The sequence below is a fragment of the Ursus maritimus genome, unplaced genomic scaffold (genome assembly GCF_017311325.1).
Source record: "Ursus maritimus isolate PB19 unplaced genomic scaffold, ASM1731132v1 scaffold_1, whole genome shotgun sequence".
NCBI classification, from domain to species: domain Eukaryota; kingdom Metazoa; phylum Chordata; class Mammalia; order Carnivora; family Ursidae; genus Ursus; species Ursus maritimus.
The window spans coordinates 76,078,683-76,106,051 of record NW_024423343.1 but is presented as its reverse complement, the minus strand read 5'-3'; the positions used below and the strand labels follow the sequence as shown (position 1 = coordinate 76,106,051).

General features: G+C 42.8%; 1 protein-coding gene across 1 annotated transcript in view; it reads right to left on the bottom strand.

Moving 5' to 3' along the window:
* The window catches only part of NEB (nebulin), a 271,288-nt gene that overhangs the window by 233,697 nt on the left and 10,222 nt on the right, over positions 1-27,369 (bottom strand). Inside the window, exons 2-3 of the mRNA XM_040644991.1 lie at positions 24,384-24,494; positions 9,497-15,629 (exon numbers count right to left, since the gene is read on the bottom strand). The gene's annotated coding sequence lies outside the window, so the exon portion shown is untranslated. The remainder of the gene's footprint in view (positions 1-9,496; positions 15,630-24,383; positions 24,495-27,369) is intronic.

The following is a 27,369-nucleotide window of genomic DNA, read 5'->3' as shown; positions in this document are numbered from 1 at the left end:
ATAAAATCTTTAAAAAAAAAAAAGTATTGCTCCCCTCAATTACCCACGCAGCCTCCCCCTGCAGGCCTCCCACCTGTTCTCCAGCAGCCGCTGGGTTTGCATGTGTCAAACGCAAGTGTGTCCCAGCCCTGCGCTTCAAACGCTTCCCTTGCTGCCTGCGCTCTGAACGTGAACCTGAGCTCCTCAGGACGTGCACGCAAAGCCGTGTGCGAGGGCAGGCGCCCGCCTGCCTAGTTCTCCTAGACCACAGACACAGCCTCCCCGCAGTTCAGCCCCTCAAAGACTGGCATCTCTCTCTCACAGGTCCATTGCGGAGGGTCTTCACGGCCCCTCCAGTGCCCCTCTAAAGAAACCACAGGAATGTAAAGGACGACCCTTCCAGGCAGCGTCAAATTTTGGAGAGGATCTACAGCCTACAGCAACGGGGCCATATCGGTGAGGAGAAGAGGGAAGGGCTGAAGCTAGATTTTTCTCTACTTACAGTTTTCCTCAGGGAGGGTCTCACCCCTCAGGGCCCAGTCAGGCCTTGGGGCTTCCAGCCCTTTCTGCATTTATTATCTTTGGCTCTAGGATTTCTTATGTACCTAATCTCTTTGAGATGAATTCTCCCTCTGTGAACTAGAGATAAATGCGGCCTTCTCTAGCACATAGGGCTGGTTGAGGCTCAAATGAGAAAACTTTTTTTAGTTTCACTTGTTTAAGTAATCTCTACATCCAACGTGGGGCTCAAATTCACAACTCCAGGGGCGCCTGGGTGGCACAGCGGTTAGGCACCTGCCTTCGGCTCAGGGCGTGATCCTGGCGTTCCGGGATCGAGCCCCACATCAGGCTCCTCCGCTATGAGCCTGCTTCTTCCTCTCCCACTCCCCCTGCTTGTGTTCCCTCTCTCGCTGGCTGTCTCTATCTCTGTCAAATAAATAAATAAAATCTTTAAAAAAAAAAAAATTCACAACTCCAAGATTAAGAGCCCCATGCTCTTCCGTCTGAGCCAGCCAGGTGCCCCTCAAATGAGAAAACACTTTTAATAAGCTTTGAAAGCTTCAGAGTACAAGACAAAAGTAAAGTATTGTTGTTCGATAATTGTAATAGTTACATTAGCCAGCATTTAGAGAGCATTTAGAGTACAAGAAAGGTACTATGATAATCTCCCCATTTTTACATAAGAGAAAACTGAGGCAAGCAGACATGGAAAAAACTTGCCCGTAGTTACACAACTTGGAGGTGATGGAGCTGGGGTTCAAAGAGAGTTAGTGTCACCCCAGAGCCCAAACTTTCAATCCCTGTGCGCTACCGCCTCAGAGCGTGTCTGTGACTTAGGTATGTGACATTATCTGAAGGGCTTGATACATCTGAGGGCAGGCCGGCTGTGCTCACTGTGCAGAGGTCAATCTATTGCTCTCTTGTCCATCCATCCATCTACCCACTCACTGGTCACCTAGCCATTGTCCTCCATAGGTGGCCAGACTGGTAAAGGGTCTTGTCCCTGGGGTCAGAGCACCTGCGTGTCAGTGGCTTTGCAAAGATACCAACAGTGTGTGACCTTGGGCAACTAGCCCCCCTACTTTGTGCCTTGGATTCCTCACCTATCACATGAGTTTGGTATCTGCACAGGCTCATCAGATTTTGCGTAGGCTAAATGAGAGAAGTCGTGGGGACAGTTGAGCACAGTGCCTAATCCATAACTGTTGGTGATGACTATCGTTTCTCTGGGGCAGTAGCCATGTGGGTGGGCAAAGCAATCCCTCTCCATCAAAAGGTGGGGACTATATTACAGGAGCAATCGCAGCATCTCGGGAGAACACTTGCAGCGCTTAGAAAATTGTCTTGAGCCCTTGAGCTTTCTCTGGGTCACCGAACAAGAGCCAACAGGCTTAGGACCCGGGGTCAGCACAGTGTTGACCGGGGAGCTCACTGCTGCAAATAGCAGCCACCTGCGGGCTCGGCGGAACGCGTCCGTTCTCTGGCAAAGAGCAGGCAGGATGCAGACACGCAGCGGGCGGGAGACAGCAGGCTCCGCGGTGAGTCAGGGGCACGAGGGTGTGAGCAGGGCTGTGCCAGAGCGGTGTGGCTCCGCAGACAGAGGGGAAGGAACTGGGCACACTTCAGTGGGAAAAAAATGGCTTCTTTCCCAAGTGGGGGCATGCTATCTGTGGGGAGCCCGGCCCCGTGGCCCAGTCTCATTTTCACAAAAAGCCTCAAGAGGAGGCGTCTGAAGTTATGTCTAATGAGGTTACATAATCGCTGACCAAGACAAACTGACCGGATTAAAATAAACCTCCGTTCATCAGGAGACTTAACACTTGGACCCCACTTCCCAGGATACACTATAAAGATTTTTAAGTAAATTCTGTCATCATCTTGCGAATAACATAATTATATTACACTCTATTTTATTATAAATTATAAATTATAAGTTATAAATAAATTATAAATTTATAAGTTATAAATTAATTTGTTGACTGAAAACATTTAGTCTTCTACCATGTTTATAATGTTGCCAATCCTGCTACATTTTCTAAAAATTATTATTTTTTAAAAAAGGATTTATTTATTTGACAGAGAGAGACAGCACTAGCAGGGGCAGCAGCAGGCAGAGGGAGAGGAAGAAGCAGACTCTCCACTGAGCAGGGAGCCCGACATGGGGCTCAGTCCCAGGACCCCAAGATCATGACCCAAACCGAATGCAGACACTTATGTGACTGAGCCACCCAGGCACCCCTAAAAATTATTTTTTAATAGATCAGGAGTTTCCAAAGAGGAAGTGGAACAGGCTAGGCATGGTCATCTCCTGAACCTTTATATTAATTTTACAAAATGAAATGGTGTTTGGGGTAGATTTATGTCCCCCAGAAAGATATGTTGAAGTCCTAACTCCCAGGAGCAGAGAAAGTGACCTTATTTGGAACGAAGGTCCTTGAAGATGTCATTAGTGAAGATGAGGTCGTACCGGAATAGGGTGGGCCCTCGATGCAGTAGGACTGGTGTCCTTCTGAGAAGAGGAGACACACGGAGGAGAACACCCACCCGGAGAGAGAGACACAGAGGAAATGATGACAACGTGAAGACGGACGCAGAGATTCAAGGGCTGCCTCGACAAGCCCAGGAAAGCCAAGGCTTGCTAGCAAACAAAAGGCAAGACAGGATTCTCCCCTACAGGTTTCAGAGGGAACATGGTCCTGCTGACGCCATGATTTCTGACCTCCAGCCTCCAGAACTGGGAGACAATAGATTTCTGTTGTGTTAAGCTATCCAGCTTGTGGTACTTTGTTACGGTGGCCCTAGCAAACTATTACACGAAGTTATATTTTTCCCTCTGTTTCCCCAGCCTCTGTTAGCTGGTCCAAGGCACCTGTGAGAACAGGGTCCCCTGCGTGGCATTATGTCTTCCCTCACTATGCTCTGAACAGCAGTGGTATGTATTCACCAGTAACTCAGAACACAGCAGTTGCTCAATAATTGCTTGTTTGAATGAATGGGTACGTCTCAAAGAACCTCTAGGATCTGCCTGCTGACCCAACTCCAGCCTCCAGCCCTTAAGTATTAGACTACTTTCCAACTTAGTAAGTATGCAAAGGTGCCAGGTGTGAGAAACCAGGGTGGCAGCAAATGGGCCTGAAGGACACTGTGGGACCTGGGACACGGCGTGGACCACACAGCCTTCACCTAACCTCTGAGTAGCCCTGAGCTACACACTTGGCCTTTGCGTATTTTTAAAAGTAAGTTATAGACAATTGACATGCCTTACTGATTCCTTGGAAACAACTCCTTAAAATTAAAAATGAGTATCACTTCAGTGTTAAGTATACATTTGGGTGATATAAGCTATAACTCAGCATTTCTCCCTCTCCATACATTAAACACATGTATGTGTGAATACATACACACACATGTACATGTGTGTGGCCATGTGTATAAATTTCTGATGTTGGTGTCAACACCATTTGATTTGATACATGATGACCTTTACAATGAAGCTAATACAATGATTATTGTCTATGCATCTGTTTGGTTGGAAATAATCATGTTATCATCAAACATGTCAGTTAATAAAAATGAAATTCATAATAAAAGGAAAAGAATGGTAAAACAAAAATCAACTCATTAACGATTATGTGTTTTCAGAAGTGCTGGACATTTTAAATTCTTCAAAATGTATTACTTCAAAGATATCCAATTTATACCTCACTTAGAAAAAGTTGTATTTTGTTATTTATCCTTAGATGCAAATTGAGTTATTTCTAACAGAGAACCATCGTGACTTGAACATTGGAACCATCCGGTCAACCTCGATAGTTGCCCAGATGATCAGATGGGAAAGAGAATGACTATGTGCTCACCATCTGTTTCCCATATTGCCTGAGAAAAGATCCAGAAAATCCAAGGACTCAGGGCAGCTAACCTTCAAATCAGTTGCCAAAAAGAAAAATATTTCCTGCCACTGTATAAACTGACCACACCACAGTAAACATACCTCAGATTCAATGATCAGAACCGTGATAGCCAAATATGGTTTGAACAATATGATGCCAGAAAAATCTAGAAGACTCTGACTCACCTAGATGCATACTTGGGCGCACAAGTGTTTTAGATGCAAAACTTAGTTAGTGTAAGTCCTTCTTTTCTCTAACTCAATGCTCAGGTCCATCTACCTACCAAGCAGTGGGAAGGTCAGCAGTTTGCCAGAGGGTTAATCAGACAGGTTTAAATTGGGCGCATGTGGGGCACCTGGGTGGCTCAGTCAGTTAAAACTCTGACTCTTGGTTTTGGCTCAGGTCATGACCTCAGGGTTCTGGAATCGAGCCCTGCGTGGAGAACCGCATCCCCTCCATCCAGCTCGGTGCCTGAGCTCTACACTCAGCCAGGTGTCTGCTTGAGATCTAGCTGTCTGCCCCTCCCCCCACTCACGGGCACACGTGCACACACACACACTCTCTCTCTCAAATAAATAAATCTTTAAAAAATAAAAAAATTAGGGGCATGTTACCTAAAATCAACTCTTCATATAGACCTGAAAAGAACACTTTTTTTTTTTTTTAAAAACAACATTTAAAACAACTCTTGCCCAGAGGTTTTCTGACCTCTGCCTTTGGAACCCCGGTGTTTGTAGAGTTCCCTGGGGGTTCCCTCAGTACCAGCTTACCACAGAATTGCTGCATTTCCCCCTCCTTTACATACTGGAATTTAGCTCTTGAAAAAGCAAGGCAGAATTTGATTTTTTGTTTTAATGCATGATAGCAGGCGTTCAGAAAAGAGTCACTAAATGATCTCAGAGATTCAAAATATATGTGCTTAGTGCATTTTGGATTAGCAGATGCTAAATGATGTCAGTGCTTAGGAGTGCAAGCCAGACCACAAAGACCCACTCAGTGGGAGCTGTAGGAATGCCACACGGGTGCCACCCTCCTCCTGATACTGCCTCCGAGGATTCATCAGCATACTCTCCTCCCCCCGGGGAAGAGACAGGAAGCCAGGTGAAGAGAACTCAGAGGTCCTGAGGTCTTTTCGTGACCTTTAAATGCTTCATATGAACAGAGAAACCAAACAAACAAAAAAACAATCAAATACTCCCAACCCAATTCGAGTGAAGCCACAGAGGTCTTGGGGCTGCGTGGGGGCTCTGAAGGCCCTAAAGAGATCTGAGTACCAGAATCTCTTCGAGATCTGTCCTCAGCTGCCCAGGGCCGGGCGTGTCCTGAACAGCATTCCCTCTATGTGCCAGCAGGGTGAGACAGCAGGAAGGCATGCCAGCTTCCCTCCCCGAGCCCTAGTGCAAGCCTTCCATGGCTGAAGTTTCAGAATTTTCCTCTATTTGCTGGCCAAATGGGCTCCCGAACTTGCAACCATGCCTATTTTTACAATTTTCAAAAGTTAAAAAGAAAGTAGCAATTTATTAGAAGTAACAATTATGCTTAACACTCAAATGCGTGCATGTACACACACATGCACAAACACACAACCAGGGGATACAATCAATGCAAATGATATCTGTAGGCGCATGAACCAAGCTTGTACTGAGACACAGGATGGGCCAGCAAGCAGGACTCTGCCCCACATCTCAGAGCATTCATCCAGCAAATATTTATCAAGTGTCAACTCTGTGCTAGGAACTGTGACACGGGTATGACAATGACTAAGGGACAAAGTCTCTGCCCTCCTGAGTTTACATTCTAGTGAGGGAGACAGAGCAGAGCCAGGTCAATCTAACAGGAGTGGGAAGGGCTGCCGGGCAAGCTGTCTGGGGCAGCCAGGGAAGCTCTGTGATGAGGTCACGGTGGAGCGCGGCCCTCAGTGAAAGGAGAGAGTGGGCCATGTGAGCATCTGAGGGAGACCCTTCCAGGCAGAGGACACAGCAAATGCAAAGCCCTGGAGCAAGGAATGGGCCTGGCCTAGTCCAGCAGAAGCCAAGATAAGGAGGCCGGAAGGGAGAGACAAAGGAGATCAGCAAGGAACCGTTTAGGAATACATGGCAGGGGCGCCTGGCTGGCTCAGTCGGTTAAGCGGCTACCTTTGGCTCTGGTCACGGTCCCAAGATCCTGGGATCGAGCCCCGCAGGGTGCCTGCCTGCTTCTCCCCTGCCTGCTTCTCCCCTGCCTGCTTCTCCCCTGCCTGCCGTTCCCCCTGCTTCTGCTTGCTCTCTCTCCCTCTCTCTCTTTCTCTCTCTGTGTCAAATAAATAAATAAAATCTTTAAAGAAAAGGAGTGCCTGGCAGGAGCAGATCCAGTTGGTCTGTGTTGTGCCGTTGGAAGGTTTTGAGTCAGGAAGTGGGACCCATGTGCAGTGTGGTCCACATCAATCACCTTGGGAAGGGTCTTAGTTGTGCTGTTTGGGCTGGTGTCCCTGGCAGACTTTTCAGGGATGGCCAGAGGGCCACTATTACTTGTGGAGAGTGAGTTCTGATCCAAGTCTACCGGATTTGACGGGGTAACTTTGGGAGTGGGCATCGGTCTGCTGTTTCTCTGCTTCCTGCTGCTGACCCTCTGAAGCCGTCCCTCCTTGACAGACGTCCAGCAAAGGTGCAAGGGACGCATAGCGGGGGAACATTGATCATTTGTGTCTCCCCTTTGCTTTAGACTCACGGATCCAGTCCCAGCCTGGCTCTTCTTACTCGTTTATCAGTTTACTTTTTATTATTTCTTTTATTTGTTTTAGAGGACCTGAACTTGCCTGTATGGCTTCTGGAAAGTAGATGTGCCCTTATACCGGCCTCCACAGCCACGCCACACCACTCCTCCCTCAGGAGAAACCAAGGCCAGGAAGCTTGTGGCTTTTTCTTCTACTTTGCTTTCAAAAGGTTTTATCAAATAAAGATTTTGGAAGATAATATGAGAATGATTTCTGCACACCACATAATTATTCAGCTTTTGCAAATATTTTAAGAGTAAGCCAAGAGACAAAGCATAGGCATTGACATTAATTATCTCTATGTTCTCACTCGAAGAGGAAATACACAGGAATTCAGGGTTTCTCTCCTCATTGTTCTACATCGTGAGTTTAGAGTTTGAAAATATAAGATGAACTGGAAGGTGTCCCCTTTCCAGTCTCCTTCCTTCAGTCACCAATGCCCGAGTTCCCCAAGGAGCCCTACCATGACTTCTTGGCCCTCCCCTCCTCTCAGACAGCCCCCATCTCTCCCCTCTCACCACGTGGGTCACGCACAGACTGAACTACGTCTCTGAGAACTGACACAGAATGAAAGCCCTCCTGGCTCCTCCATCCACCTCCCACCTGCGCCCCCAGGCTCTCCTCTCCCGCATGGAGTGGGCTCCAGTCCCTTGGCCTTCTTGCTGGGAGCTCCAGGCTTCAGATCTGCTGTGGCTCCCTGCCTGGAACATTCTTCCCCCAGATAGTCTGGGCTCCCTTCCTCCCGTCATTAAGCTCTCTGCTCAAACAGCACTAGCCTCCCACGGTGTATAAACCAGCATCCACCAGCCACTCGGTCCCAGCACATTGCCCTGCTTTGTTTCCCTTCATGGTGCTTATCATCATCTGACCCTGGCCATGGATTTGTCTCTTTATTATCTCTCTCTCCCCAGGACACAGGCACCTGGAAAGCAGGGACCTCAGGGTTGTTCCTTGCATGTGAAAGGTATGCAATAATCTTGAACGAGTAGGAACGGGTCAGAATTTTTGTGTATTATAAAACACCAGAAATTTCTTCCTCATTGATGACATTCACGGTAGAAATGAGGAAAATGAGGCCTACCCAGGAAGGTAGAATGGTTTCCCCTAAGGCCACACAGTCTGTCAGCAACAGAACCTGGGCTTCCAAGTCCAAGGGTCCTGGTCCTCTCAGACCTGAGATTTCTGTTTCTCTCTGTCTCAGTCTCTCCTTTTGTTTCCAATGGACTGTAAGGGAAATCTCAAGTAAATGCTATTTAGTAAGTGGTTTCCTGCCTCCACATAGAGCCAAGGAAAGGAAGGAAGCAAAGAGCTACCCAGCAAACTTCAGGTGCTAAAGCCTGCGAGGTGGGATTCAAACCCAATTTGACGGAATGAAGACACTGGCCATCAGAGAGGTCTGGAATTTTGCTCATTAGCTGCAGTGCTGACACCAGAGCCCTTTGGTCCTACATGCTCAGCTAGGCTCCTGCACTGAATTTCCTGAACTCCCCGTCTCCTGTTGGGTGTCCCTGTCACCGGGGGATGTGTCTGGCCCTGCAGCAATCCGTGGCCCCCCGGATTCTTCACAAGCTGCTGAGTCTCCTCCATCAGTGCCGTGACAGCAGCCCTACCTCTGAGTCAGAGTTTAGGGTACATGTGCTGGAGGGTTGAGGGAGGTCTGTGGGTGCAGGGGTGCTTTCTGGAACAATGGCTCATCTGGACACCATCCTCTGAGGCTTCCAAGGACTGAGACAAACTCAGTGGCACCTGCCTCTCCCAGGAGTCACTCTCATCCTCCCTCATGTGACAACTTAGTGGCAACAGAAAGAACAGTTGCATGTTCCAGGCTGGAGCTCACCGGACAAAACTCAGTTAGTTAGAATGAACAAGCCCAGTTAGCACTTAGCAAAGGTAAGCTCAAACATGCATGTTCAGGCACCCGAGTTAGCCAGATAGTCCTTGAATAGCTACCCGACTTCATCTTTTCTCCTTCCTTCCCCCAATACACACACACACACACACACACACACACACACACACACACAGTGTTATTTTTTGATCGGAGGCAGACAACTCAAAGCTGGAGTCAGATGTTAGTGTTACATGGAAGAGGGGTTAGTCAGAAACTGAGCGGCTCCCAAGGGCAGAATTCCCAAGGACAGAATACGGCTCAAGGGAAGGCAAGGGTAGGCTACAGGGATGTAGATTTGGGGTTAATATTCCAGTCACTAGAGCTGTCTGCAAAAGGAGAGCCTGCATGGTGAGGAGCAGTTCTTGCAACTCAAAGAACCAGAAGACGGCTGCACAATGTATGAGTAGGAACACTGGGGGGACCTCCACATGCCATGGGCCTTCCAACCCCAAGACGCCAAGGCATCTTGAATGGTTCACTTACTGTCATCGTTCGTTGAGTCATTTTGCTGAATCATCAGTTCCTTAAGTCCCTGTGACTCATCCGTGGTTCAGGAGGAAAGCTTCTATCTTCGTATCCCAAATGCACTCATTTTGAATCTTTAAGAAAGAAGATAGATTTATGAACAGAGAGTTTAGGTTTGCCTTTCAAAGGTAAGTTACACGTATTTATCATTTTAGCTCTCCCTCTCTCTCTGATATATTTAAAAAGAATATCACTACAGATAGCAAGATTGAAGGGCACTGTCAAAATGTCCTCAAAACCCAGGGAGTCGAAATTGACGTCCTTCTCTCTGAAATAGCCAGATAAATCCTCCCATTAGCCTAAAAATCTCTGCTCAGCACTCTTGACTCAGCTTGCACCTGGCTGAGGTGCTAGAGAGGACTCACTAACCTTAAAGGAACAGGGAAATATTTGCCATTGCTACTGTGAACTTTGCCGTGACCTTGGGAAAGTTACTGAACTTCTCCAAGAGTCAGTTTCCTCATGTGAAATATGGAGACTAATGGTACTTAGGGTACAGATTTACTGCTAGCATTAAATTAGATAATACTTTTGGTGGTATCTGACACACGGTAAATACTCAAAATAAGATTCGCTATCAGGATTATTCCTAACATCAACATCATCTTCATCATGAACTGTACTAGAAAGTGCTATTGTACTTACACTTGCGAGCATAGCAAAATGTAGAGTTGATCACCTGAAACTATGCGGTAGACTGGAAGCTAATGTAACATTGTATGTTAACCACTCAAATTTAAAAAATTTAACTTGCTACTACGAGGAGTATTCAAACATACAGTGGACTGCCATCCTAGAGGGGCCACATTCTTACCATTAGAGCAGCACAAATATTCCCTGGTCGTCAGTGTTTTCCGTGGGTATCATCCCGGCTGGGACAGCGTCCATGAGAAGCTGAATTAAAACACTCCTTAGGATTAATTACCTTTTCTAAACACTTGCTACGGAAAGTGTGGTCTGCGGGCCGGCAGCATAGGCCTCACCTGAAAGCTGATTAGATCAGCTTTGAGGCAGCAGCCCCACTTTTGATTTAGTAATTAGGGCATGTGTGTTGAGGTAAAGGTTAGGGGAGTTGTTAAATTTGCTCCCAGTTTATTTTTTTTTAAGCAAACGTTAAAAATATTAATGCTCAAATGCTTCAAATGCTCCAGCCTCCCCACCTCGGCCAAACATTCTCATGAATTTGGCATATTCTAAGTGCTTTGGGGCAGTAAAAGCATAATCAAGCTATTTTTTCTAATGGTGTATGATGAGTCAAAGTACATGGGTATCTTACTAGAGAGGAAGCTGTGTTTTAATTTAGATGAACAAAGCATCGCTGAATTGTGGTCTTCAGAAAGTCAGCATAACATCTCTCCAGCATCGAGCACAGTGTCTGATGTATACTAGATGTCCAAAATATAATTTATAGATCGATTTAAGATCTGTAGGGTTTCCTAGTTTCTAAAGGATTAAATCCAAACAATTTATTCTGGAATACTATACTTACCACAATCTGGTTCTTCTTCAAATAGGAGATACACAAACACACACACACACACACACACACACACACACACACACACACCAGAAAAATACTACATAACTGTGCCTTGAAATTCTCTCTCATGTAAAGCAAGTCTAAAGATAAGCAGCCTTGGGCTAGTATGCAGCCTACAAGCATTATTAATGACCCAGCCTCCTGCTTTTCTTCTTTATAAACTTCAACACATGATACCCATTCTCCAGTCATCCTCCTGGTCTAAGATGGCTGCTAGATCTCCAGCCATCTCATCAGCATTCCAAGTTACAGGAAGAAAGGTGGAATACAATCATGCACCTTCCCAGAGTCCCCCAGAATACTTCTGCTTATATTTCATTGGCCAGAACTCATCCACATGACCACACTTAACTGCAAAAAAGGTTGGACTATGTAATCTTTAATTCTGAGCAGCAAGGAGCTCAGCTAAAAATCAGGGTTAGGTTACTAAGAAGGAAGAAAAGAAAAAATGTTGGGGTAGGCAACTAGCAGTGTCTGCCAACACCTCAAACCCCTTTCAGCTGAGTCTACTGTCCACTTGCTTTCACTGGTCCTGCCTTTTAGAGGCTTATCTGCTCAGTGTCTCAAAAACATGGCACTTGTGTGCCCTTACTCGTCATGTCCTTCTGTCTTGGAGCAGCTCCCACCTCCTCTTCATTGTACTGAGGTCTCCTCCTTCAGGATTCCTGTGAGGGCTCTCTGCATCCACAAAGCATCTGATCCCATGTTCAACTGAAATCCACAAAATGCTACTCCGTCTGTGTTTTTCCTTGTTATTTAAAATTAACCTCTACAATGACGGTGAGCCTATTGGGCATAAGGCTGATTTTGTTTTTTGTGTTTTTTTAAAATTATATTTTACATATGCTCCATGATGCCCATTGTGGGGCTTGAACTCACAACCTTGAGATCAAGAGTCTCATGCTCTACTGAGTGAGCCAGCCAGGTCCCCCAAAGCTGGTTTTGTTTTTAACCAAGTTCCTGGCATAGTAAGTTCCTCATTTACTGTGAATATTCAATACGTATTTGTTTCTGTTATCAGTGACAACACTGTTATCAGTATCTGTTACGGTTCCAACTTGTCAAACTCCCTCTGCTCTAATGAATGGAATCGTGGAACCCTACCATCTCCCTAACCCTCTTCAGGGTACAAAGTCTAAGAAGTGTGATTGAGGGAGTGGCAAAATCTATATAAAATTCACAAAGGACATTTCAAACAATGTTTATATGCCCTATTTATGGATGAAGTTAAGTCTCCTGGATAGTTTCTGGTCTCTATTTAACTTTGCAAAGGTAAATGAAACTTAGAATGAGAGACCAGAAAAGGCTTTAAGGATCATCTAAGGAAGTCTGACCCTCCCATTATGCAGATGGGCAAACTGACATAAACTAAGCCTAGAAATAAAATGTCTTGGCCAGAGTAGAGCCAGAAGTAGGAGGCTGTTCTCCAGAAACATTCCGGGTCCCTTACTGCTATACCGTACCAGCTTGTTGGAAGACTTTCACTCTCTTCGCTAGCCTCTCCCCTGGTCAGCAGCCCAATGGAGGAAGGCCAGGTCTGAAGAATTTTCATGCTAAACTAATCCAGACTTTTGAAGGCCTTAACTTAGAAATGGGTACCCCAAATCTTCAGCTTCGCCACCCTTTTCAGCCTTCAGCCTGGCCTCTGTGGAGCATTCCCAATATCTAAGCAAACAAGCCATTTTCATTGCCACGTCATGGTTACAGTTGAGAGTTTGTTGTGTGTTTTCTTTTCTCCGATCTAGTCCACGAACTAGAGAGGTGATCTCAAACAGTTGGGCAAACACAGCTGTCGGAAGCCACCCCTGTGTACTATGGGAAAGCGGTTGGTTCTCCTCCAGTAACACTCAGGAGCAGGCCCTCACTGAAAGGTCATTGGCCACCAAATAGCAAGCTTGCTCTGAGGCGCCTGAGATGTGACAGTTGTTTGGAGTCTACTAATGCTGGTTTCACTCAAGGGTTTGTATTTTGAGGCACCCAACTATTATTATGACTACCACCATTTGCTATTTATTGAGTGTCATGGTGTAAACAGCAGGGAATGTGTCCATCTTCAAGAAGTAGCTAGCAAACACACGGCACGTGGGCTGGGAGGGGGATACACTGTGTTCTGGCTGATCAACAGCTTGTGGACGCCTCACACGTCACACAAACCTTCTCCTCATTCCCCGCCTGTACCAGGGAGGGTGCTGGGACTTTCAAGGGCAGAAGTGTGTGTGTGATGTTGGCCATAGCCCAAGCTATGTCTCCAACATCTTTTCTTTCCAGAGGGCCACATGGGTTTAAATCACAGCCTAGAAAGAAAACTCCCCTATAATAAATGTGAGAAACCACAGACCATGAAGGGGACTAAAAAATGTTCATTCTGAAAGACTACAAAAAATGACTCCAAACAAACTTCCTAGCACCGTAGACTTTATTGAGAATTGGAAGGAACTCTAGTACCTTCTAATGCAATGTCCCTATCCTCCACATAACATTCCTATCAGATAAACAGGGCCTGCTTGAGCCATTCCAGAGTCTGGGATCCCTCAGTATTGTGAGGCAGGTTTATCTGCAATGCCTTGCTTTGGTTCTGTAATTGTTCAATAGGAAACTTTGAGTGGCAAGAGCTCAGTCTAGACGAAGAAAGAAAAGAAAGAATCAAATTCTGCAGGGTCTTATAACTTAATACCATAAACAAAGTAAAAAAAAATTGATTAAAAAAAAGAGTGCAAAGGGTGCAATTGTGAGACTGGGGTTAATTTCCCTAATATACAAAAGCACTCATATAGCAATTTGAAAAAGAAATTCAATTAAAAAAATGCGAAAAGGCTATGACAGGCAGTTCAAAGAAAAAAATATATATAAAGGACCAATAAACAAATGAAAAGAGTTTATAATCTCACACATAGTTAAGGAAACACGAATTGAAGCAATAAAATATCATTTTTCAATGCTTATCTAAAGTTAAATCATTTGATAATTCCCAGATTATGGGAAAACAGGCACTTTCATGCTTTTTGAAGAGCAATTTAGTTATGTCTACCAAGCTTTAAAATGAACACACTCTTTGAAATTTAGATCACAGATAAACTTATACATAGAAATATCTCCAGCAATATTTGTAATACAGGAATGTTTGCAATAGAGGAAAGTAAACAACTTAGATGCCCATTAGTAAGAAATTGGGATGATAAATGAAGGTATATGTAACATGGAATACTTACAGCTGTTAAACTGAATGAGGGAGATCTATATGGGTGAATACAGAAGATATCTAAGATCCATTAAGTGAAAAACACTAGGTGTAGAAATGAGTGTGTGTGTGTATACATGCTTATATGTTCATAGAAATTTATGCAAGAAGACACAAACTATTAGCAGTAATTACCATTTATTTAAAATTTAAATATGCAGAAGCAATACTGTATTTCACCTACAGATACATACATATACAGCAAGTAGAAAACAGGCCAGGAACTGAGACATAATAATATAAGTTTACTGGAAAATGAGGAATGAAATTGGTGAGGAGCCCATGAGAATCTTCAAGTGTATGTTAATGTTTTATTTCATTAAGATTATATTTGTAATGTGCTTTAGGAATATTTGAAGGGGAAAAAGAAATAAAAAGACTCATTTGATTCTACACCTGTTAACTGTATTTCACCTGTATTTCACTACAGATACATACATATACAGCAAGTAGAAAACAGGCCAGGAACTGAGACATAATAATATAACTTTACTGGAAAATGAGGAATGAAATTGGTGAGGAGCCCATGAGAATCTTCAAGTGTATGTTAATGTTTTATTTCATTAAGATTATATTCGTAATGTGCTTTAGGAATATTTGAAGGGGAAAAAGAAATAAAAAGACTCATTTGATTCTACACCTGTTAACCTTGATAAAATCTCTTAAAATAATCTGTGATACAATAATGACTCATTTTATTTTAATGTGAAAGCCTGTAGTGAATAGGGATTAATGTTTCCTTGGAGAAATTGGATCTGCTTGGTAGAACATTCTTGTACTAATCTTTCTTGTTTACCAGATTTTTCTATTAATACAGTCTGAAAGGAACAGTTGTGCTTTCATGCTGTGTTTCTGTTTGTTGTCAAATAGCAGCTGATATTTTATCAAGTTAGCAGCGTTCTAAGTGCTGAGGAAATTGTCACAGGAACCCCTCACCTTCCTTACCCCTGCCTTGGAAATCTCTCACCAAAAGTACTGTACCTTTTGTAAGTAACGGATCTCCAACAAAATTATTGCTGGCAACTTGGGAGGAAGGGTCTTCACTTTCTGGAGAAGTCAAAATGTTAAAATTGTTCACTCTGAGCTGTGGGCTGGATTCTCGTACCTGCAGTGTGGAATTCTCCCTTAAATATTCTAAACTCACCCATGCTGACAGACCTCTACTGATGCTTCTGGGAACTCTCCATGCAAAATGAGTCAGAATTCACCACTCAGATTGCTTCTGAAGAGCAAAGAGATGGGCTTGGTGGCTTGGCAGTAACTGCCCTTTTGTCCTTCTGCTCCAGGAACTCGCAGCGACAGGAGACCAGGCACTGAGCAATGAAACAGAATCATTAATCAATATGGGTGGGAGACAGGTTTTTGCTTCACCAGAGTAAGTGGCTTATCTCTTTGCACTGCACACATTTTACTCTCATAGTATGGAAACTGAGTTTTAAATATACATAATGGATTTTTTCTCCAAAGCACTGTGCCACAGATACGATGCTGAATATTATTTAGTGAGTGGCTCACATCTAAAAGTTACTTTTTAGGGGACAGTTTCCTACCCAGAAACCTGGGGGAAAAACTCTTTTCAGTAGACAGAGTTTATCTAGTTCCAACATCCTAACTGGAAGCATGTTGGCACAAATTAGTGGAAGGAATTTTACAGAAGAAAATAAAATCCATGTTACATATTCTGCCACCAACAAGTCCCAGGAACAGTATGTTTCTGCAAGACTCTGATGGTGTCCGGATGGATTCCATTTTGAGATACTCTGCTGGCAGAGGCCTTCCCAGCAAAGCCTGCTGCCCACTCTCTCCTCCCACTCATGCAACAAGCCTGTTGCTCTTTTGCTCCTCTGCTCTCCACGGGTATCTAGAAGGCAAGGGCTTTTGCACAGGTGTCCACCTCACTCTGAGTCCACTGTCTTACTCATTCATCCGGGCACTCATGGTCTCCCTGCTCTTCCAGACGTTAGCGGGTGAGTGCGCCTCCTCCTGTTGGCTTGGCCGGTGAACACAGCTCTTCCCTACAGCTCTTAAAATAGGCCTTTCTTCCTCTGAAGCTCTGCATCATTTTTATCCAATAGCTACCATATATTAGGGGCTAGCATGCTCCAGACCTGCACTGTCCAAACAGGACCGATAGCCACATTTGGCTCTTAAGCACTCGAAACAGAGCCAGTTCAAATGGAGATGTGCTGTAAGGGTAAAAATACACAACAGATTCTGAAGACTTAGTATGAAAAAATGTAAAATATCTCATTAGTAATTTTTATATTGATTACATGTTGCAATGATAAGATTTTGCATATACTGGATAAATAAAATACTTTATTAATTTCACTGTTTCTTTTTACATGCTCTCCTATGGCTACTACACAATATAAAATTACAGTTGTGGCCCACATTATATTTCTATTGGACGATGTTTCTCTGGATACATGTTCATTTGTTCATCCTTTAAATATTTATTGAGTGCTTACTAGGATTCAGATACTAAACCAGGTGCTAGGTGTATGGTGGGGCTTATGAAATAATCCAAGCCTTTGGCCTCATGGAGACAGTAACTAAAAAAGCAAAAAGATGAATAATTGCAAAACGAGCTTAAGTGTGATGAAGAAACAGGCAGGTTGTTGCAACATAACCAGGGTCAAAGGGTGAGACCTATTTATCTAGAGTGGGCAGGAAAGGCCCCACCAAAAAGATGACATTGGTGTTGAAACCTGAAAGTGGGATGGGCCAGACACGCGCAGAACGGAGGAGGGGGACTTCAGGAAGAAACAAGAGCAAGTTCACAGCCTGAGGGTCCTAGAGCACCGTTAGCGAAGGGGGCCACTGGGTACCATGTGAGGCTGCTCATGGCAGCAGGGACAGAGGAGGCAGACATCCCAGGTCAAAGTAAGGAGTTGTGACTTTAGTCAAGGTAGAATTGGGAATCCAATGAAAAGATTTAAGAAGGGTGGTGACTTCCTCCGGTTTGCCTTAAATACTTTCTGGCAATTGTATAAAGAATGGATTGGAAGGGATACAGAGGACGCAGAGAAACTAGCGGAGAGGCAATGCAGCAGTGCAGGCTAGAGACGGCAGGAGCTTGTACTAAGGTGGGGACAGGAGAAAGTGCATTTCACTTATCCCTAAGTCCTCCAGCTTTCTGGCTTCAAAGGAATACAAAGACAATAAAATACAAACATATTAACAATTAGGAGAGTCTAGCTCCCTCCTTAACATTTCTGAAGAGTGTGGGAGAGGAAGTTACCTTCTCCTGGTGGTTCCTCTCACCACTTGCTTCTGCTCCCTGCTCTAGAACTTGTCTATTGCCCTCCTGTGGGCTACCCCAGCTTGCCCTGAACATGACCTTCCCTCAATTGCCCACAGCAGTGTTAGAACAAGTCTAAAGAAGCTGTAAAGCTTTGCCAGACACGGGAAAGGGTAACAAAATGTTGGAGGCCCAAAGAAAAAGCAAACTTCACTTTATTATCCACTCTGCCTGTTGCAATGGAGCACTTGGGGCTTGTTCCCCCATCTCCTTTTCCTCTAGTTGCACGGTACAAACTCCTCTTCTCGGGTTTCAAGGAGAAAATTTTAAAGTCCCAACACTTCGTTACTTAGAGCGAGTTACCTTTACTCCCCACTTTATCTCAACCTCTCCAATCCAGATGGGTGCGCAGCTTTGCCTCTCAAAAGTCAACAGCCCATCAACATCCGTTCCTAGTCAAAAGGATACATTTTCCTTTGCTGAAGCCCTTTCATGCAGGAGCAGCTGAAATTCGGTTTTTAAATCACATTTTCTTTCCTCCACACTTGTATGACCTTATTGAATCCTCATATGAAGTAGATGTTATTTCCATTTGTGAACAAAGCAAAGCTACAAGTGGTGGCTGAGAGAATAATCTATTCCAAATCACACAACCAGTAAGGGATGAAGATGCAAAACTCAATCCAGCTTGAACGCTGGCTGGCCACCACCAGCCTACGACTCCCCTGCAGAGACAAGGTCTAAGGGCAAGGTCATTTTTCTCCACACGGCACCACTACCTACTCCCCTCCTTTTTAGAAATCCACTTTTCACCTAGATGACTAGAGATTCAATAGAGAATAAATTTTGTGGAATCTGTATGGCCAAAAATACATTCCAATTTAGTGCCATTTTTCCTCCTAAGAATAAAGTGGTGGTTGTTTTTTTCTCTCCAGGACAAATTCTGCGTGCCCAGGAGCTTGTAAGTCATTCAAATTTATTCTACTTAACTTTAAATAAAAAGCAATCGTTGCCTGTGGAGATCCCAGGTGAAATTATGCCAGACGGCTATTTCTTGAATTCCAGGCGAGCTCAAGAAGAGAATGGTCACAGTTCAGAGTACTTCCTCCAATGAAGCAAGGCTATCCTTGAATCTTAATGGGAAATAGAAAGCAAAAATACTAGCGGAGATTGCGGTGGTGGTGATGGTAGTAAGAGGACAAGGAGGTAGAATACCAACATTTACTATTATTTTATGGCATGCACTGTACCAACCACTTTATGTGTATTGACTCATTCCTCACATCAACTCAGTTAAGTTGTGGCTATTACTATCCCCATTTTACTCAATTTCTCAAAAGAAATTAAGTCGCAGAGAAATAACTCAAACTTGCCCAAGCGTACAGAGTTTGTACCTCCTATCCTAAAAACATGCGGACTGAGGCACCTGGCAGGCTCGGCTGGTGGAGCACGCGACTCTTGATCTGGGGGTCGTGAGTTCGAGCCCCACGCAGGGTGTTGAGATTACTTTAAAAAACCCCAAAACATGTGGACTTCTGAGGCTCTTTAACAAGACAAGCTGCACCGGAACCTGTGTGAAGGTCAGTCCCCAAAGCCTCTTTCAGATAACAGGGCATCTAGAAAAGGCAAATATCACTTGGGTGTTATTAAGGATTGATACATGAACCAGATGCCCATCACACCTACCGATACAGCAATTAAGGCAAAATTTAAGTTGTATTTGGGTTGCACCATTTATTCATTGATGTTTTATTTATCACAATTGAATGAATTTGGTTGATCCATTTACTCATTTACTCATTCGTTAACTGACATATGCCAGGTAGTGCAAGGCATGGAGGATACAAAGATGAACAAGAGACTACACTTCAAGCCCAGAAGGGGATGACACACCTGGTAGGGTGAGACATTTCTGTCCCCCTGCCCCCCGCCACCCTCTCAAGCCTGGTTCTTCCAAGACTGTGGTCAGAGAAGGGGTCCTTCGGTACTGTGACAGAGACAGATACTCTCGGCATAAAAATAAGGATGTTCTCAGCAGGTGTACAACCATCCCAGTTTGGTTTTCAAATGTTCTTTTCTCAGGTCAGCCCCAGGGGGTGGCTTCCTTTCGCTTCCTCCTCTTCGCTTTAGGATCAGAAACTTCTGTTTTCCCATACCTAAAAGGAGATGTGTGGGGAGCAGAAAATGGCCACTGATCCTTGAGGCTACAAAATCAGACACAATTGCAACTGAATCCCTGAGGGGCGGAGAGGCCATGAAGCTCCAGCAGGAAGGGGAGTTAGAAGGGAGAGACCACCCAAGAGGAAAGAAAGGACTGTGGAGAGCACACACACTATGCTAGGTGTTGGGGGTGGCTGAGGGGTCTCAGAGAAAGATTCTGCACCCATAATGGTTTCATTTTCAGCAAAACCATGTTCTCCACCTTGTTGAATTAATGGTGCTTACTTGGATGGCACTGAATTGAGTGTTTAAATTTTTATTTGTACATGTATTTTGGCTTAAATAATAAACATTTATAAAAATACATTTGATTTAAATGTGTACTATTACATGGAATTTTAACAAAAACACTATTGTTCATTGAATTGATTTTCTATTTTTAAATTTAAGGCATAATTTATATACAATAAAATCTCCCCTCTTTAGTATAGAGCCCTATGAATTCTGACAAATGCATATAGTCATATGGCCATCACTGCCATCAAAATATAGAACACTTTTATCATCCAAAAATGTCCCCCATGCCACTTTTTGCCCCTATAATTGTGCTTTTGCAAAAATGTCATATTAATGGAATTTGAACATTATGTAGCCTTTTAGAAAATATCTTTGTTGAGGTATAACTGACATAATGCATCGCACATATGAAAGGGCACGTTTGAGGAGTTCTGACATATGTATAGTACACTCATGAAATTGTCATCAATATAAAACAAATATATACATCATCCCATGATGTTCCCCCATGCCACTTTATAATCCCACCTCTTTCTAATTCCACCTTTATAATGCCACTTCCTACACCTCCTCCAGCCCTAGACAGCTACAGGCCTGCATTTTCTGGAAGTTTATAAAAATGTTACCATGGGGCATGGAATCTTTTTTGCCCGGCATACACCAAGCATAATAATTTTTAGATCCATGCTTGCTTTATGCATCAAAAGCTCATTCCTTTTTCATGCTGGGTCATATTCCGCTGCAGGACTACAGCACAATTTGTTTATCCACACATCTGCAGAGGGACATTTGGCTTGTTTCCAGTTTTGGACTCTTACAAAGAAAGCTGCTCTGAATATTTGTGTCCAAGTCTTTGTATGGGCATATGTTTTGTTTCGTTTGGTTTTCACTTGGGTAAAATGCCTACTAGTGAAATGGCTGAGTGTAGGGTTAACTTGAAAAATGGATAAACTTTTCCAAAGTGGTTGTGCCATTTTACATTCCCACCAGCAGCGTATAAGCATTCCAGTTCTTCCTCATCCTTACCAAACTTGGTTTAATCAGTCCTTTTAATTTTAGCAATTCTAGTGGGTGTGTAATGGTAACTCCTTGTGGTTTTAATTTGCATTTTTCTAATGACTAATGCTATTGAACATCTTTTCATGTGTTTGTCATCTGAAGGTCTACTTTTGTGAAATGTGTGTTCAGATCTTTTGCCTATTTGTAAATTGAGTTGTTTATTTTCTTGTTGTTGAGTTTTGAGTTCTTTATGTATTCAGAATACAAGTTCTTTGTAAGATATGTAATTTACAAATATCGTGTCCCGGTGTCTGGCTTATCTGTTCTTTCCCTTATCAGTGTCTTTCAAAGAACAGTTCTTCATCTTGATGAAACCCCACCTTTCAATTTTTTTTATGGCTCGTATTTTGTTAACATACCTAACAAATATTTGCCTATCTCAAAGTCACAAAGTTTTTCTTCTAGGTTTTCTTACGAAGTTTAATAGTTTTAAGTTTTTTCTTTTTTCAAAAAACAGATTTATTTATTTATTTATTTATTTATTTATTTATTTGAGAGAGAGAGAGAGAGTGCAAGAGTGGGGAAAGGGGCAGAGGGAGAGGGAGAATCTCTCAAGCACACTCCATGCTGAGTGTGGAGCCTGATGCGGGGTTTGATCTCATGACCCTGAGATCATGACTTGCGCCGAAACCAAGAGCTGGATGCTTAACTAACTGAGCCAAGTGCCCCAGTTTTAAGTTTTATAGTTAGGTCTGTATCTCATTTTCAGTTTATTTTTTTATAGGGTACAAATATAGATCAAGTTTCTTTAAAAACAGTTCATGTGGGGGCGCCTGGGTGGTGCAGCCGTTGGGCGTCTTGCCTTCAGCTCAGGGTGTGATCCCAGCGTTATGGGATCGAGCCCCACATCAGGCTCCTCCGCTATGAGCCTGCTTCTTCCTCTCTCCCACTCCCCCTACTTGTATTCCCTCTCTCGCTGGTTGTCTCTGTCAAATAAATAAAATCTTTAAAAAAAAAATAGTTCATGTGAACTTAGGTTTTAGAAAAAACTATAGTATGATATTTTCTCAAGAAGCTGTGGCTGATAAGGGAGGGAAGTGATAAAGTGGTAAGTAGTAACGAGAAGGCATAAAGTCAAGAGACATTAAAATTTTTTCTATTTGTTTGTAATAGGAACAGAATTAGATGTGGTTTTGACTATAGAGACGGTGCCATTTAAGAGAAAGAGATCTAAAATCCAATAAAGGCTCCTCTTGTTAAAACTGATCATGACCATCTTATCACATATATATTCCCAGCATCAAGCACAGTGGCATGCACATATCAGGTGTTCAAGAAAAAGTTTCGGAATGAAGGAAGCAAACAATTACAGAATTAATGCAAGAGGATATGGAACCAGGAGTATAGTCATGTAAGGAGCCTTGAATCAGTCAGAGTGAGTAGAGGGAACAAATTCTCCAAAGTAGGCAGAGGAAGAGAAATATGTAAATAAAAGGGCAGGAAAATCAAGAAGGTCATACCCCATAGCCTTGTTTTTGTTTTTAAATTATGAGGCATGGTTTTATCTGCTGGGGACGGAGAGAGGAAAGTGGAGGCGACCTGACTTGTCCACTGAAGTGCTGCAATACCGTCACATGCACGAGGAGCAACACTGACTGTGTGCTGAGTTAGGTGTCTTGGGGGACCCTGTAGAAGATGGGATTTCTGTTGTTGTTATTAATGTATCTACCATGTCAGGTAAGGATATTTCCCCTGTACTCCAAGAGATAAAAATCTCACCCCAACCAACAGAATGACAGTTTAATACCAAGCCCTTTGGTAAGTTCTTGGGGTTAGTGAGGGGTTGCAGGGAGACATGCTGAATAGGGAATCCTTGCAGAAATGCCCCTCGCATCACATTCTATAGGTGACTGTGTCAAAGTTTGCTCTAGAACCTGACACCTTCCCCTTTTCTAAACTATTCCTTGGGTCTAATGAAGGCACTTGTGAAATGTACATTTTCTGATTATAATGTCCCAGATTCCTATTTAGAAGCAGGAGTTTTCTAAGTTACAATTCTCTTTCATTTCTCTTGAACTCTTCCAGAATCCTCTGCATGGAGTTGTGGGGCCAGTGCCTTCCACGGGCTCCAAGAGAATCAGGGCGCAGCCTTCGGGAGAAATGATGCCATCATCTTACACGAAGGAAACTTTCCTGTGGGGGGCCTCCCCCAACACTGAATCTTGGCTTGGCTTTCGTAAAACCATACCCAAAATGATTCATCTCGAAAAAAATTAGGATTAGCAATGTTCAACATTATTTTCTCATTCCCCTCTCTCCCTATACTTGTCTTTTCCTATTCCTGTTGTATGTGAACTTGTTTTTCTCACCATGAGATAGTTGAGAATATTAATTCAAATAAACATATCAATGGCATTCTAAAATTAACAATTCCACAGTAGTACACTACATTAACATGTACCATTTAGAAAACACTATTTTGGGGAGAATATATTTGTTATGACTGAATAAATACATGTGTCCTTAGTGTAGGCTTATAGTACAAAGACGTCACTCCCCTAGCTAAAATTTTCCAATACCTCTCCACCAGATTTAGAAGAAAATCCAAAATTTCCTCATGGTTTACAAGGCCCTCGGTGATGTGGCTCCCTCTCAGACCGCAGCTCCTCCCACATCTGCTCCAGCCATAAGCCTTTGCTCTCCTCCAACACGCCAACACCATCCCACCTGAGGCCTTCACACTTGCTACTCCCTCTGCCTGCCATGTGGCGTTCTAGACTGTCAGGGACCTGCCTGTTTCTCCTCTTTGAGGTCATATCTCATTCCAAACCTTGTGGACTCTACATCCAAAAAAACTCTTGAATACATAATTTTGCCTTTGGACCCAAAGAGTCTTTGCCACATCTCTTGGCTCACATTTTTATCATGGTTCCACAATACAACCCACCTTTTGTCCCCCTTAAGATAAGGCCATATTCCTTCATACTTCCTTACCTTTTGCATGTATTTCCTCTGCCTAAAATATTTTACCTTTACTTCACCTGGTTAGTTTACATGCTTCTTTCAAGACAGCTCAAATGCCATCTCCTCCCAAAAGCCTCTCTCAATCTGTCCCCCACTCTGAGTTAAATGTATTCTCTGTGGTATTATGATCATGCTAACTTGTTCAAATGTCCTAGATGAGAGAGCAAACCAAACCCTATGCTTCCCATTGACTGCGATACGAGGGTAATGAAGAAGTGGATACCCCACTTCCCAGCCTCCCTTGCACCTCAGGGTGGCCACGAGGCTGGCTCTTGCCAATGTAATGTGAAAGGAAGTGAGGCATTCTACTTCTAGGGCTGAGGCCTTTAAGAAGCAGACATACCTCCTCCATGTTCTCTGGCCTTCTTCAGGCTTGATGCAGGTGACAGCAAGGCTTTCCAGATGGTGGGGCCACAAGATGGAAGGACCTGGCCTTCAAACTGGAACACCTGCCCTGGACAATTATAGGAGAAATAAACAACTTCAAGGAATCTCCAACTTATTTTGTTGTAAAGAAAAGTTGTTAAGAAGAATACAATACCAAAAATAAAAGAACTGGTTTATAGGCAAATCTGTGGAAAATTAGCAAGCTGAATTCAGAAGCATCTGATCCTTTTATGGGATTTCTGGTTCTTGTATACAAAAAGATTCAATAAGCTTATTTAAGTTGTTCCAAAATTTTTTTAAAAAGATTTTGTCGATTTGAGAGAGCAAGCATGAGCTGGGGAGACGGCCAAAGGGAGAGGGACAAGCAGACTCCCCACTGAGTGCAGAGCCCAATGCAGGGCAATCCTGGGACTCTGAGATCATGACCTGAGCCCAAGTCAGATGCTTAACCTTAACGACTGAGCACCCAGGCACCCCTAGGTTGTTCCAATATTTGAAGAAAAAATAAAGGTTTGAACGACTAGAAAATCTCTAAATATATGTTACAAGTTTAACTCAGAGCTGTTCCCTATTCATTTACTTTCAAACAACATCTTAGAATTGTTTTAATCCCATTATTGTTGAGAGGTCAGGGAATTCAAGACACATGTGCATTCAGAACCCTATTAATCTAAATGTGTAATTATCAGAAATTATCCATTTGAAATAATGTTGTTATTGTTCTACTAAATCTATCCTTTAAAAGTATGTGGTATACCAGCAGTTTTATAACACTGTAACTGATCAGATAACTTGAGCAGTATTTGGAAAGAGCAAACTCAAAAGAGTAGAGTTTCATGCATTCAAATTAGAACTCTTCCAAAAGTTTGTTGGTTGGAGTTTGAAAGAAGGAAAGAAACTTAGTGGTAACAAAGATAGAAGGGAGAGAGGGAGGAAGAAAAAACGGAGAGGCCATTCTATTCAAGGAGGTTGTTACAAGATCATGGGTAGATCAGTGGTACTCCAATTTGGGGAAATTGGGAAGAAAGGAGCAGGAGGTGGGTGGTAAGAGAAGATGAATTCTTTCTGATGTACACATCACATTTCAGACATCATCTGAACAATCACATAGGGAACATGAGTCAGTAGATGACATAAGTCTAAATAAAGAACAAAAGGTCAAGGACGGAGGAGGAGGTTTGGTAAAACCTTGGATGACCAAGTAGTGGAGTGGTGCCATGTCTTGAGAAATGCCCACAACGTGGGGATGAAAAAGGCAATAGGCAAAATATGAAAAAATATCCCAGGAAGAACCAAGCTTGTTAGCTTGGCAGCTGATAAAAGGGAGGGATGCTCTGGAACAGATTTGCTTCTTATAGGTCTTTGGGCCATTCCAAGAGTACATACATTGGAAATTTTATGACTAGAAGTAGCAATACCTGTATCTGTTAAGTGTCTAGTACTGCGCAAGCCATTTGTTCATAGATCTCCCCCCCACCAGATTCAACAACCTTGGAACATACACTGTTTCATATTATACATCCGTGACTCCTAGCACAGTTTCTAAGACATGGCAGGTACAGGTATGTTTAATCTTATTTTGCTATTATATAAGGAAGCCAAAGGCACAGTTTGGGGCACTAGAAAAAGGGGTAAGGAGATCAATAGAGTATCAAAAAACCATTTGTAGCTAAAATATTGTCCTAAGAAAACTAGCTATGTACTTAACGGATTTTTGACCAGGTCCACTGAGTGTTACTTTATCTGTGTTTCCCTTGAGCCAAGAAGGTGGGAATTCTGACTCTGCTTTCAAGCCACTGGGACTCATGCACTTACATGCTTGTCAGCCTGACACTGTGAGGAGACAGAAAACTAATAAGTATCTCTGAAAGATATTTCTTAAATGCCTTAAATGAAATTAGCAATGTAGGTTTAAATTCCAGACACCTATATAACTTCCCCCACCCAAGGTCTCACTCTAAAGACTTTTTCCAAGAAGCAAAATTCTAAACACCGTCCCCTTTTCCTGAATTCCTAAGATGGGCTATGCAAGCTGGTATGGTTACATTTTAAACAGACTTAACTATTAAAGAAAAAAAAAAAACTACAAGGTTTCCTTTGATTTTAACAAGTAGACTTCCAGCTCACTTCCTTTAAAATATTGCCCCTGAATTGCAAATTACTTCATGGTCTTTTTTTAAGTGAGCTCTCTTCTAGACTGACAGAGCCAGCTGCAGCATTGTACTGTCTATGGAAATGATATCATCAGCACTCTGTCCTTGAATAAGACCACAATCACTACATTTGGCTCCTTTTCACACAGCAGGAACCCAAGAGATGTTTGTTTATAGCAACAGTATTCAGAAAGTTATCACTTCTGCACTCTACCAGTTGGCAGCTTAAAATCAAAAGAAAGGTTATCATGAATTACCTGAATCCCTTTTTAAAGTAAAAGTAGTTTTAACTTTAATACATTTACAATTAATGTTTAAAGTGCTAGCTTGTTTTCTAATTTTCAGTGTATTAATTTTGATACTAAGAGTAGAAAATAATTTATTATTTGCTTATATTAATTATTCATTAAATATATTTACATTTCTTATACTTGTGTTCCAAATTACTATCAATAATATAATTAACATACTATTTATAATTAATTTGATACTAATTATAACTATTCAATCTAGTAATTATTAAACTTAAAAAATTAATTTAACAGTTATAACTAAGTCATTTTTATACCTGGTATAAAACTTAGACTGTGTTCCCATAATCCCATTCCTTAGAAAAAGCCACTGTTAACCATTTAGTGTCATTCCCTTCTGACTTTTATTCATATATCAATTTTGCTTTTTCATGGATGGGTTCTTACATTCATTTTAAGGGGTAGCAAATGATTTTGTCTAATCAAACGACTTAGTTTATTGAATCAAATAATAATAGAAAAGAACAAAATATCTGAG